General features: G+C 36.9%; 1 pseudogene; it reads right to left on the bottom strand.

Moving 5' to 3' along the window:
• Positions 1 to 284: 284 nt before the first annotated feature.
• Positions 285 to 1479, bottom strand: LOC127559739 (60S ribosomal protein L6-like; annotated as a pseudogene).
• Between the last annotated feature and the right edge of the window lie 11302 nt (positions 1480 to 12781).

Raw genomic sequence — 12781 nt, 5'->3', positions numbered from 1 at the left:
GCTGTTTATGAGAATAAGATGAGATTCTCTCTCTCTCTCTCTCTCTCTCTCTCTCTCTCTCTCTCTCTCTCTCTCTCTCTCTCTCTCTCTCTCCTCTCTCTCTCTCCTCTCTCTCTCTCTCTCTCTCTCTCTCTCTCTCTCTCTCTCTCTCTCTCTCTCTCCTCTCTCTCTCCTCTCTCTCTCTTCTCTCTCTCTCTCTCTCTCTCTCTCTTCTCTCTCTCTCTCTCTCTCTCTCTCTCTCCTCTCTCTCTTCTCTCTCTCTCTCTCTTTCCTCTCTCTTTCCTTCCAACCTTCCTTCTTATCTCTTTCTCTCTCCTCTTCTTATTCTCCCTCTCTTTATATATATATTTATATTTATGCTCAAATGTGTGTATGCATTTGCTATTCCAGATATTTTTAAGAGAGTTCTTTGCAAGGCATTTAAATCATCAATTTCTCAGGATAAACACCACTGGAGAGAGAATAGAGAATGCAGATAAACATGGAGCTGAGGAATTTTCTTAATTTTGGGCAGGATGTAATAGTCTACTATTTTCTGACCAACCTTATACTTCTCTGTAATATTTTATTTCTCTTTTTCTGTGTTGAAGTAAGAACCAGTAGGATGATTTGGAAATTTTACACCCAAAAGATACTGCTTGGTAGAGGTGGCGATTCCAGATTTCTGTTAGGTCCTTCACAGAGGAACATGGTTGATGGTCCGAGGTTCAGTTATCAGTGGCAAGCTACTATCCAGCTGCTTTAGAAAACCACTTATTCTCTCTCTTGGCGGCCAATAAGCATGGACAGAACTGTGTCCAGAGTGATGATAGCTTAGAGTCTTCTTACATGCTGGGTGAAGGGCTTTTTGCCATGACTTGACAGCTTTCTAGGCACATTCTCATCGGGTAATATGTAGGCATTTTGTGACTCTTTATCACTTGGGTTTCTCCATTTTTAACAATACCAAGTGGCTTTGAGATAGTAAAAGGTATCCTCTCCTTTAAAAAAAATTTTTTTTGATCTGAATTTTTGAGGCAGCATATTTCCACTTGTTATTTCTGGCTCAACAGGAATATATCACAGACTGCAAGTATCTACTGATCCCTCAGTCCAGGAAGTGGTTCCAGCAGCAATACTTTCAAAGCTTTTCCACCACATTTTCAGGTACATCTTCCTTTTTTTTCTTTTTGACCCTTTTCTGTTATTTTTGTCCTTTTGGATTTTTTTGGTCCCCCATCTTGAAATAAGGAAAAGAGTTGAGATAATATTGAAAAACATTTTACAAACCTCAAATTATAATATAAATGCTAGCCATTATTATCACAGTATTCCTCTGTTTTCCATCACATTTTCAGCTACATCTTTCTTTTTGTTCTTTTCATTTATTTTCTTTTTGACTCTTTTCTCTCATTTTGGTCCTTTTAGGTTTTTTGGTCCACCATCTTGAAAGAAGAAAAAGAGTTGAGATAATATTGTAAAGAATTTTACAAATCTCAAATCATAATATAAATGCCAGTAATTGTTATCTCAGTATTTCTCTGTTTTATCAGTCTAGTTATCTTGTGAAAAAAAAATAAAGTAACTCTGGAATAATTGTTTCTTGATGAAGCTGATGGCTCTTAGTGATTGTTTCCCTTACTAAGTACTCAAAAAGCAAGCCTAATAATGTGTTCTATACTTTTGATGGCAACAGGAGTCAAATTCAGGAATCTATAGTTTCCAGCTCCTATCCACTTCCCTGATATGAAACGTGGGGCACATGTTCTTCTTTGCTACAGTTCTCACCTCTAACGGAAGCCTATTATAGACTTGGAGCTTTTTCAATGACATTTTCAATGTCTTTCTTCCCATCATTCTCCATCACATTCTTTTACCCTCTAACCTCCAAACCCAAGAGGATTCCCTTCTACTACATCACCTTATCAATTCTATTCTTTCAGATGACCTTCATCTTCCCTGATAATCTGGGGATTAGAAACACATCCTGTACATCTTTCGCTTTCTCTTCAAATCAGACCCAGTCTTTCACTTTGAACATGTACTTGTACATGTAGCTTTGTCCAGGCTGAGCAGCAGAGAGGTTAATAATTGGCCTAAAATCGATTTTGGACTAGAGTTCAGGTCTGGTCATTCACTTTTAGTCTAGTGCATGTTTTACTTCACAACCTGCTTTTCTAGAAATTTTTGAGTGGTCTCTGGAAATTTCCAACTTCTGGATTGTGACTATAGGTGTGCACCTACAATTGTGGCTAGAATAAAATAGGTTTCTAATTGCATAGACTGCTTAATTAGGGCATGGTGAAACCATAGACCCTTAGTTTCTATATTTGCTTTAGTTTCTGTTTGTTACTGTTGGTTTCCCCCATGGATTCTCTGGGTATTCTTAACTGGGTGGTACAATAATAGTAACAAATTCTAAGGGTGATAAATAAGATAGAGAAGGTAACAGAATGGGAATGAACTACAGTCAGAGACGCAAACAGACCAGAACATCTCCAGCTCTTAAACCCCCAAATCTTTAATATGTCTTATCTTTCTCTTGGACTCCTCCTTGCTTCATGGTGGGAGGGAGAAAGGAGAAAAGCCAGGGGAGAAGGGAAGGAGAAAGCGGGTGCTTTATAATGAAGGCATATTGTAACATTTCTCTCCAGGTGGTACTTTGTTACCAGCAATTAGCTCTTCATTGATCTTTGAAGGGCTAATTCTTATGGGGTTTGCAAGGGCCCTAGAAGGTCCAAGTGTTGAGTGGGTGCACTTTAAAAGTATTTGTGGAAAAAAAAAAGAGAGTGGAGCTGTAAGAAATTTACAATACAATGAGGTAATCTCCTCTGCACCCCAGTTAGCGGGCATTAGCCATAGCGGTAATTTGTTTTTATTCCTGTTATTATCCCCTTGGGGCACTAATGGTCACTTTATTAATTAGTTCAAAATTGCATTGTAGGTCAAATGGCAGCTCTTTCCATTGTGGCAAATTGCTCCTGGGACAGACAGCCCAGTAAATGGAAATGTTTCTGCAAAATAGGGACTGGGGTTTTGCTTTTGAGCTAACGAGCCCAAGAGGCCAGCTGCACTTTCAGGGGACAGAGAAGGGATTTGAGATGGGAGCTTTTCTCCAAATCCACTTTTAGACAGTCAAAGATTCATAGAACTATATTTCCACATGTCTAAGCCTAGATTGATTGTATTTTGTGGTGTTTTGCTATCTGAGGTTTTCTTGAAAGAAGCTAATGATTTCATGTGGAGTGAGTTGACTATTATTTATTTTGGTCTTTCACTGTTTCCCCCTTTCTTTAACTGCAAACCCATCACCATTTGTAAGACTGCTTTCACCCCTCAAAGTCTCTATCCTCTTCCTTCCTAAACTCCCCTTTCTCTAGTCCCATCAAATTGCTTTTCTTTATTTGTGTGGTCTTAAAAATAGGGTTGATGGTAAGGGAAAAGCTGGGTTGATTCTGATCTCCATCTGCCATAGACTCACTGTGTGGCCTTGGAAAAGTTACCCCAGTGGTCTGCTTTTTGCTTGAAAGAGGTGAATTTACATACCAAGCACTATACGCCTGTATTTAGGGCCTACTAAGCATTGGGTACAACAACCCAATGCATATTATTCATTCTTCCATTTGAACAAACATTTATAATAGAGGGCATCTCAAGTCATCTAAATCTGGGCCTCAGTTTCTTGTGAGAAAAACTATTAATGAGGAAGCAGAACTAGATCAGGGCTTCTTAACCTGAGGCCCATGGGGGAAAAAATATTTTTTACATTTTGTGAACTGCATTTCAGTATAATTGGTTTCTGTTAGAATTCTGTTATGAATTTTTTATTTAGTGAATTTATTTTTATTTTATGAATTTTATGAACATTTGGAGAAGAGGTCCATAGGCTTCACCAGACTGCCAAGGAAATCTGTGACATAAAAAACCCTAAGATAGTCTTTAACTTACAATTTTACAATCCCTTCCACTCAGTTCCCATTTAATCCAATCCAATCCAAGAAGCATTGATTAAGCATCTATTATGATTGGAGGCACTGTACTAGACCTGGGAATGCAAATAGAAAAATAATTCCTGCTCTCAAAGAATTTCCATTTTATTGGTGATATGATCACATAAACAGTATGATGTAATATATGTATATACAAATATGCACATTTATGAATATTTATATAGATACACACAATATAATATATGAATATATGTATACACATACATATTTACATACACACATCTATCTATAATTTGAAGACAAGGAAAAGAGAAGGAAAGGAGATGATTTAGGTACTAAGGGGGAATACAAAGATAAATGAAATTAATCTTTGTTAAATGAGATTATAACAGCAGAATTACAGTTTGATGTCACTATCATCTGATAGAATAAAGACTATTTATTTAGTCCCCTCTCAGGGACCAGTCCACCTGGCATTGCAAAAGCAATGCTAAGAGGCATCTATCAGTGGAACACCTTCTCATTCTGTCTAGACCTCAAGGAAATCTAGGGGAACAGCATAATCCTCCTAATTTTTGCAAACCTGAATATGTTCAGGGCAGTGAGAAGGGGCACTGGGGATCAGGTTATGTGGAGTAACCATAAAATGGTCTTTTTACAAATCCGAAGAATCTCTAGACCTGTATCTTTTCCTTGATGGGTACAGTAAGAAAAATTTGGATATTTCAGCAAGCCAAGAACCAAGAAGATGAAGACTTGAGGCTCTTTGATTTTTAGTCAAGTCTTGTATTAAGAGCTCTGGAACTTCTCTAGCTCCATACTAACTTACCTATCATCTTTCCACTGTTATTTCTGCTTCCTTTGGACCTAGTAGACTGATTTTCAAAGTCAATGTAAGTGGAATCTATTTATGGATCTGGTGATGGTATGAGTCAAATTATATTCAACAAACACAGCTATAGGCAATAAAGCCCCATATAACAGCTTATTTTGGAGACAATGTGCCATGATGGATCAAGTCAAGAAGACTTGGATTCAAATCCTGACACACATTAGCTCTCTCTGGGCAAGTTGACTAATATCTATGTCCCCTTAAAACTGTTAAGATACAATAGTTTCTATTGATAATATGCATTCTATAGAATTTCCATACTAGAAGGTCTGTCTTTAGATTGATAAAATCATAGGTATAGACAAAAATTTAAAAAAAAACACAAGATGTAGTATAACTTATATTGAATAGGGTAAGAATTTGTTAAAGACCTGTCATATCCTAGTAGTGAGGGCAAATAAAGCATTTAACCTTTAAGTGTTACATGGAATTCTCTAAGACTAGTTTACAGATGAGTCATTGATATGCAAAAATTGAGTTTTTACTAGGAGTTCCTCTATATTGATGTAAATCAAAAGTTCAGACCAAACAAACAAGCAAGGAAGCAAGAAAGCAAACAAGCCAATATGAAGATCTTTGATCGGTTCCTTGACACCAATGATATAATTGAATTTTCTTTCTCATGATACTTTGCTAAATATTTTCCAATGTAATGAAATTTCATTTAGTGGAAAAAACTTAACTCAAATTCAGCATAGAATTTAAGAGGAAGAAAAATAAAAATGTAAGCAGGTTATTAGCGGGGCAGCTTAGATTAGTAGATGGAGTGTTGAACTGGCAATCAGATGACTGGGGTTCATATCTGGTGTCAGGTACTTGCTAGAAATATGATCAATCTCAAACTGTCTGAGCCTCTATTTCCTTACATGCATGGGTACTTATGCCACCTCTCTTGTGGTGCTGTTGTAAGAAGAGGACTTTGCAAAGTTTAAAGTGTTACATAAATATGAGTTATTTTTAATGTCTTAGGAGCTTTTCCAGTAAGACAGCTCCAGGAATAGCTTTGGCTCAAATTATTTTGGTTTTGAAAACATGGGACCAGAGCAGAATTTATATGACCAATCTAGTGAGGAGAAATGAAATCATATGCAAGCATATTACCTTCTAAACAAAGTAAGAAACTAGTTTTTGAAGTTTAAAAGAAATCTATGGAAAATATATGAAACACATTAGAAGGAAATAGACTTTTTTGTTTTCATCCTTGTTACCAATGTGGCTATATCAGCAATACAGATTCCATTGCAATATTCCATTGAATAAGTTAGTGGCTTGGATTTCTCTTTAAAGGAATTTCTCTTTTGTACTTCCACATATTTTTTTCTTTTTTAATTTAATTTTTTAGGTTATGCATGTACATTCATTTCTTTATATATTTCCATATGATTCATTTTGGGAGAGAAAAATCAGAACAAAAGGGAAAAATCATGAGAAAGAAAAAAAAAAACAGAAAAAAAAAGGTGAAAACTGTATGCTTCAACCTGCATTCAGTTTCCATAGTTCTCTCTTTGGATACAGATGACATTTTCTATACAAAGTTCATTAGAATTGCCTTAGATTTCTGTATTACTGAGAAGAGCTAAGTTTATCATAGTCAAACATCACACAATCTTGCTGTTACTATATACAATGTTTTCTTGATTCCATTCATTTCACTTAGCATCAGTTCATATAAGTCTTTCCAGATTTTTTTTTCTGAAATCTATCTTCTGAGAATAGCAAAGTCATTCACAGCTGATCATCTCACAACATTGTTATTACTTTGCACATAGTACATTTCACTTTGCTTGAGCTCATGGAGGACTTTTCAGGGTTTTTTTGAGAGCAACCTGCTCTGATATCCTTGATATTATAGGATATTATATAGAATATTATGTATTTCTTTTTCTTTCTTCTTCTTCTTTTTTCTTTTTCTTTTTCTTTTTTTTTTTTTTCTTTCTTTCTTTCTTTCTTTTTTTTTTTTGCTGAGGCAGTTGGGGTTAAGTGACTTGCCCAAAGTCACAAATAAGAGGTATTAAGTGTCTAAGACTAGATTTGATCTCAGATCCTCCTGATTTCAGGGCTGGTGCTCTATCCGCTGGGCCACCTAGCTGCTTCATATTATGCATTTCTTTAATGAAATTATTGATACTTCTTATCCTGCCCAGTTCATTACCTTCAGTATTGTTGCCTACTCACACTCATCATGAATCGCTCTAGTGGTCTTTGGGAGATCCTCAATTCTGTTTCTTCAGAAATTATATTGTTCCTATATCACCAGATGAAAAATGATGTTAGAAAGATGGGATTTTGTTTTGGAGAAAAACTTGTGGTCATTAAGATAATCTCAGTTTCCTAAAGGCCTTCCTCTTCTTCCATTTAGCAAAAGTTTATTGTACATTTGAATTATCTGACCAAGATATATGCGCTGATTGTTGTGCTTTACATGTGATTTATCAAATTGTATGTCATTCTCTGGAAAATAGGTAGTTTGGGGTTTTCTTTTGTATTTTTTGTATTTTACAACCTGGATCTTCCATATCTTTTATTTAGTTTATTTTATTTTCCACATATTATACTTCCCTCCTACCTTATCATCCACAGCACTCTACTATCAGATTATGTATCATTTGTATCATTTGTTCCTGGGACTTGGAATACTGTCCCTCATCACTTCTGTCTTACAAAAAGCTTTTTCCAACTCCTCATTTCTCTCCTCTCTCTCAATACCTTCTTTCCCCTATGGGAGTCCCTTTCATTTACAGCATAAAATGTCTTTATATGCACATAGTTGTTTACATGTTATATACCCCAGTAGAATGTGAGGGTTTTGTTGCTGCTGCTGCTGCTGCTGTTTTAGGGCCAAGAACCATTTATTGCCAGAATTTCATGTGTCAGAAGTGGGATTTAAATCACCAGTCATATTGGCTCTGTCCTGTCCTTGGATAGTAGTAGCTCATAAAGAGAGTGAAACTGAAGACTTTGTGCATCTCTGACTCACTTAAATCCAATTTACACATGAATCAAAAGGCATCACTATACTATTTTACCATTTCTCTCCTTAAAGCCCTGTGATGATGGGCTATAACAAAGTAGCAGGTGAAAATACACTGGGAGCTGTAGTTACAACCCTGCACATAGGCAACCTGGACCATAGGGTCTTCTTCTCAATGGAAGCAGCAGTGAGATTTGGCAGCCCCAAATCTCTGAGCAACATTAGAAGTTTTGCACTGCTTACCTCCATGTGTGAGGAAGGGGCTAGAAAAGGTTCCCTAAAAGTTGCTACTCACCCAACCTGATCTGACTACTGCAGCAGGTGGGGATCCCACCCTGTGGTCGAGATGCTAAAAAAAGTACAAAAACTTCGGAAAAGTTAATTCTAAATGTGCAAAATTAGAGAAGCCACACCAAATGTTCATATGAACTATTTGTGTCCAACCTGTGCCCTCCAAACATGCGTCGGTTTGACAGTACAGTTGGACACACTATAACTGGACTCTAACATAGTGATGTCATTTTGGTCCTCTTCAAAAACAAGGACAATCACCAACCAAGCAACCATAACATTCCTGTGAATTTTCATCTTTTGTTCCTGGGACTTCTTTCAGGGATTACTGTCAAACCAACTGCAAGTTTGGGATTTTTAGAGTTTTTTTTTTTTTCCTATAAATTTTTAGAGCTCTTTTTCCAATTGGTTGACTTTATTTTCATAATTTTCTTAGACTTCTCTTTTATCCCCTTAATTTTTTCTCAGATTTTTTTATTTCTTGTTATTGCATCTTACACTTAAGACAACTTGCCTCTCCTTTTTGGTCCTTTTTAAGCTCTTCCAGAAACTCTTTTTGTTCTTGTGACCATCTGACATTTTTCTTTGAGGCAGGAGTGGCTTTTTCCACTATCTTCTTCTGAGTGTGAACACCGATCTTCTCTATTCCAACAGAAGCTATCTGTGCTTGGTTCTTTCTCCTTGCTTGCTCATCTTTTTTTTTTTATGGCTTATTTTTATAATCAGATTTTAGTCTTAAATTGTAGGGGAATTATGCCTCAGGCTTTAGGTTTTTCTTATAATTACTTTCTGAGCTCTGTCTGATCCCCTGTCCTGACCTTGGTACTCCCCTCTACCCCTAAGCCATGGTCCTAGCCATGTTGCATTTTTCAGTCCCTCCCACATTTGCAACTTTTCTCTCTGCCTTGGAACTTAAGCCAGGGACTTCACTCTCCTTTAAGTGCCCAGAGTCAACAGGATCCCTGTCCATCTGCTATGTGTATGCTCACTCCTCTTCATCCTAGCTGCAGGTTAGGACCATATGTGGTCAGAATAACCAAGCCTGGTGTCCCATGACAGTGAAGAGTCCTTCAATTTTCCTCTATTCAGCTCTTTTATCCTCATGCTATCTATGAAGTGAAATTTCCTAAAGCTAAGGTTGCTACTTGTCATTTGTTGATGTAGTGGAATCTGCCTGGAGATATTTGTATTTCAAAGGTCCAGGCTTCCACTCTTGGAGGTCAGGTCTTCTCTGGAGTCCTCTCAGATTGTCTTAGGAGGACAACTGCTTTCCTCCAATTTTATTTTTGCTTCTTTAAGGTCACTTTGAGGCAATATTTTCTCTTGTTTGTGGGAGAAATTTGGAGAGCCCAGTACTTCCTATCTTATTCCACCATCTTTCCAGAATCTTCCTCTTAATGCAGTTTTAAGCTACTTTATGCCTCACTAATGTGGACCGTTAGGTGGCTCAGTAGAGAGACTGGAGTCAGGAAGATTATAAACCAAATCTGGTCTTAGACAGTAGCTTTATGACCTGGACAAGTCACTTAACTCTGATCGACTCATTTGTAGAATGAACTGAAAAAGAAAATGGCTGTATATTTGACAAAAAAAAAAAAAAAAAAAAGAACCTCAATGGAGTCATGAAGAGTCAGACACTACTGAAATGATTGAACAATAAAATATCTCACTTTATTATTCTGATTAGTAAACAGAGAGAGCCATCAAACAAAGTTACGTTGTTAATTTTTTTTTTAAAGGCAACCAAGACTAAAGCAATAACTATTTGGCCATATGCCCATTTTCCCATGAATATCAAATTTTTATGCAAACATATCCATAGATGGACGGCATCATTGAAGAAAGAGAACATTAGAAGGAAATCAGGTTTTCACAAGATAAAGTTTATAGTAGATATTCTTTACATCTTTATCATTATATAAATGACTGAAAGATATAGAGTGTAAGATCATTCTGTACTTGTTGGTTGAACATGAAAAACAAGTCTTTAATTCTATAGTACAAACTTCCTCCTAAAAGTTTCTTCTCCAAAAAGATGCCTCCTATGGATGTCAAAACTGTAAGATACACAAATGAAAAGAGAAGCAAAGCAAAGCAGAAGAAAACAAAATAAAACCCTGTCCCTCCTAACCTTTGATAAAGCCTTTACTGATTCTTCGCTAAAATTCTCCATGGGTTTCTATTGTTGTGGTTCAATCACAGTGCAGCTGGACCAGTTTTCATAGCATAGCATAGCACAGAGGGTTTATTTAAATAACTTATCTATATAGCAAAACAGGCAGCTAGATGACATAGTAGTTAGAATACTAGGCTTGGAATCAGGAAGATTCATCTTCTGGAGTTCAAATCTGGCATGATATTAGTGTGATCCTGGGCAAGTCATCTTGTTATGCCCCGAATAAAATTATTATAGGTGTCCCTTTTTTCCTTGCCATTAGGACTGGGAGAATTAAGTCAGGAAATTAAGTCTGGCCACTTTACATTCCACTGTATCATAAACTCCAGGTGCATTATCTTCATCCTCCCCCCTCTCCTCACTGTCTCCTGCCTTCAACCTTCCTAACTTGACCCTTATTCTGTCAGGATTAAGTTATGGTCCTCTCCTGGGTCCGACCACCCAATGTCCTTGTCTCTCCCCTCCCCCATCTGCCTTTTAAGATTGCATATTCAAGTTATGGGTCCTGTTTAGCTAACATCCTATAAAAAGTCCCTGCCTCAGTTCCTCAGGGCTGAATGAGTTTTGAACATGAGTTCCATTTGGCTGGCTAGGCTAAACTCTCCATATTAAAAGATTATAAACCAATCTCTGTCTTGCCTCAGTTTCTCTTACATTACAATCTAACCTTATTTGCTTCAGTTTCTTTATCTGTATAAGGAACTGAAGAAGGAAATGGCAAATCACCCCAATATTGTTACCACAAAGAATCAGACATAGAATTTTCCCACATTGCCTCTGTTACATGGTCTCATGTACTGAAGTCGGAAAGACCTTATCATATTAGTTAGGCTAACACAGTTGTGTAATATTCTGAGAGATAAGCAGAGGGAATGCCTGAATTATCCTTGCCCACAGTATCCTGAATGCTTGGAGGGGAGGAGGAACCCTAAGCCTAAACTATCAATGTGGCTTTGAGGAAACAGCTTTGGAGAGATGAGAGTTCTTCGAATGGGTACAAGTTCCTACTTATATGAGCTAGAAGAAGGGCTAGCTTGACAGGAAAGTTAAATTCACCTGATGAGATGTAGAACACCCCTGCCTAAACCATGAGTTATCTGTGGGCACTGTCTCTGCCTCAATGACATTCAAAGAATTTCTTGAATTCATCCTGCTGCTCAAGGGGTGGTGGTAGAAGGAGTAGGGATTTAAGGGAGGAAGAGAAGAGCCTCAGTTAGGTGCCTGAGGGAACTATTTGGATAAACAAAACTGAGATATTGAGTGAAGATAAAGGTGAGCTTTTTCAGATGAGAGTCTGACCTCCTGGGAGAGAGTGTTTTAAGAATAGAGACTATACCAACTGGTACTTTGCTCCCGAAGCTTCCATTAGAAATGGAAATGTGTTTCAAAGAGACGGTGACCACATTTTAAGATGCATATTTTAGGAAATTATGATTTCAAAAAGGAATTTCAAAGGAAATATTTGTAGAATTTAGGGATCCCAGTTTCAATTCAGTTCAATTTTGAACCATTAGGAATTTATTAAACACTTTGATAAGTATTTAATAGGGATAAAATCACATCAGTGAACCAATTCTTGCCCTCAAGAGGTTCACAATCTATTAGTCAAGTCTCTGCAGTTTTAAATGAGGACTTATAGATAAGCTACCTAAATTCCTGAAGGTCACTGAGGAAGTAAATAGCAGAGACTGGATTTGTTTGTTTGTTTGTTTTCCCGAGTCTGGATTTAAATATGGATCATTCAATTACAAACCCTGGGCTCTTCTCATAGTCTCCCAAATGAAAATGTCGATACTAAAGTTTTGAACCTACAACCTTCTTCTGATTTGGAATGACTACTGGACTAACATTGTATCACAAGGTCACATCCTTGATCTATTTTTAGGTATACTGGTTTAGTTCTTGGCACAAGAGTTATATCAGAGTTAATGCTAAAAATGAACAGCTCCTAACCTCTCAAAAATAAAAGCTTTTTGAAAGAATGAGGAATGAAAGAATGAAAGAAGAGGAAAAGTATATATTTTTACAATTGCTTTTTGGCATATCTTGTTCCTAATAAAAGGATAGCTTTAAATTTCATTAAGATATTAAAGAAGACTTCTGTTTTCACCTCTATTTTCCAAGAAAATCAAATCATTCAAGTTTGGCTATCTATAGAGAGCCAATTTAACATATATCTTCTAAACTTGTGCAGGACAGACTTGACATCTCACTGACATTGTGGATCTTGTTCAGAGAGCAAGCATTTCCCTCTCAGCCCTCTGAGTAATTTGGAATGATTTCAATTTTTGAGTCAGAAGACAGATCCTGAGTCATGCTCAAGAGACCTTAAAAGCACACACACAATATGTTTCATGCAGACTTGGAGGAAGACATAGCAATTCATAAGTGAGCTATAGGGAAATCAGTCCTGCCTAATACTTAACTAGCCGGGACAAAAAAAGGGACAAGAGGAGAAGGGAGAAACTAAAAGGGAAGATGGAAAGGAAGGTCATTTTCTCTCTGCCTCAAAAGATCTCAAA

The sequence above is a fragment of the Antechinus flavipes genome, chromosome 4, assembly GCF_016432865.1.
Source record: "Antechinus flavipes isolate AdamAnt ecotype Samford, QLD, Australia chromosome 4, AdamAnt_v2, whole genome shotgun sequence".
Taxonomy (NCBI): Eukaryota; Metazoa; Chordata; class Mammalia; order Dasyuromorphia; family Dasyuridae; genus Antechinus; species Antechinus flavipes.
Note: the sequence above shows the minus strand (reverse complement) of the source record. Positions and strands in the feature narration are given on the sequence as shown.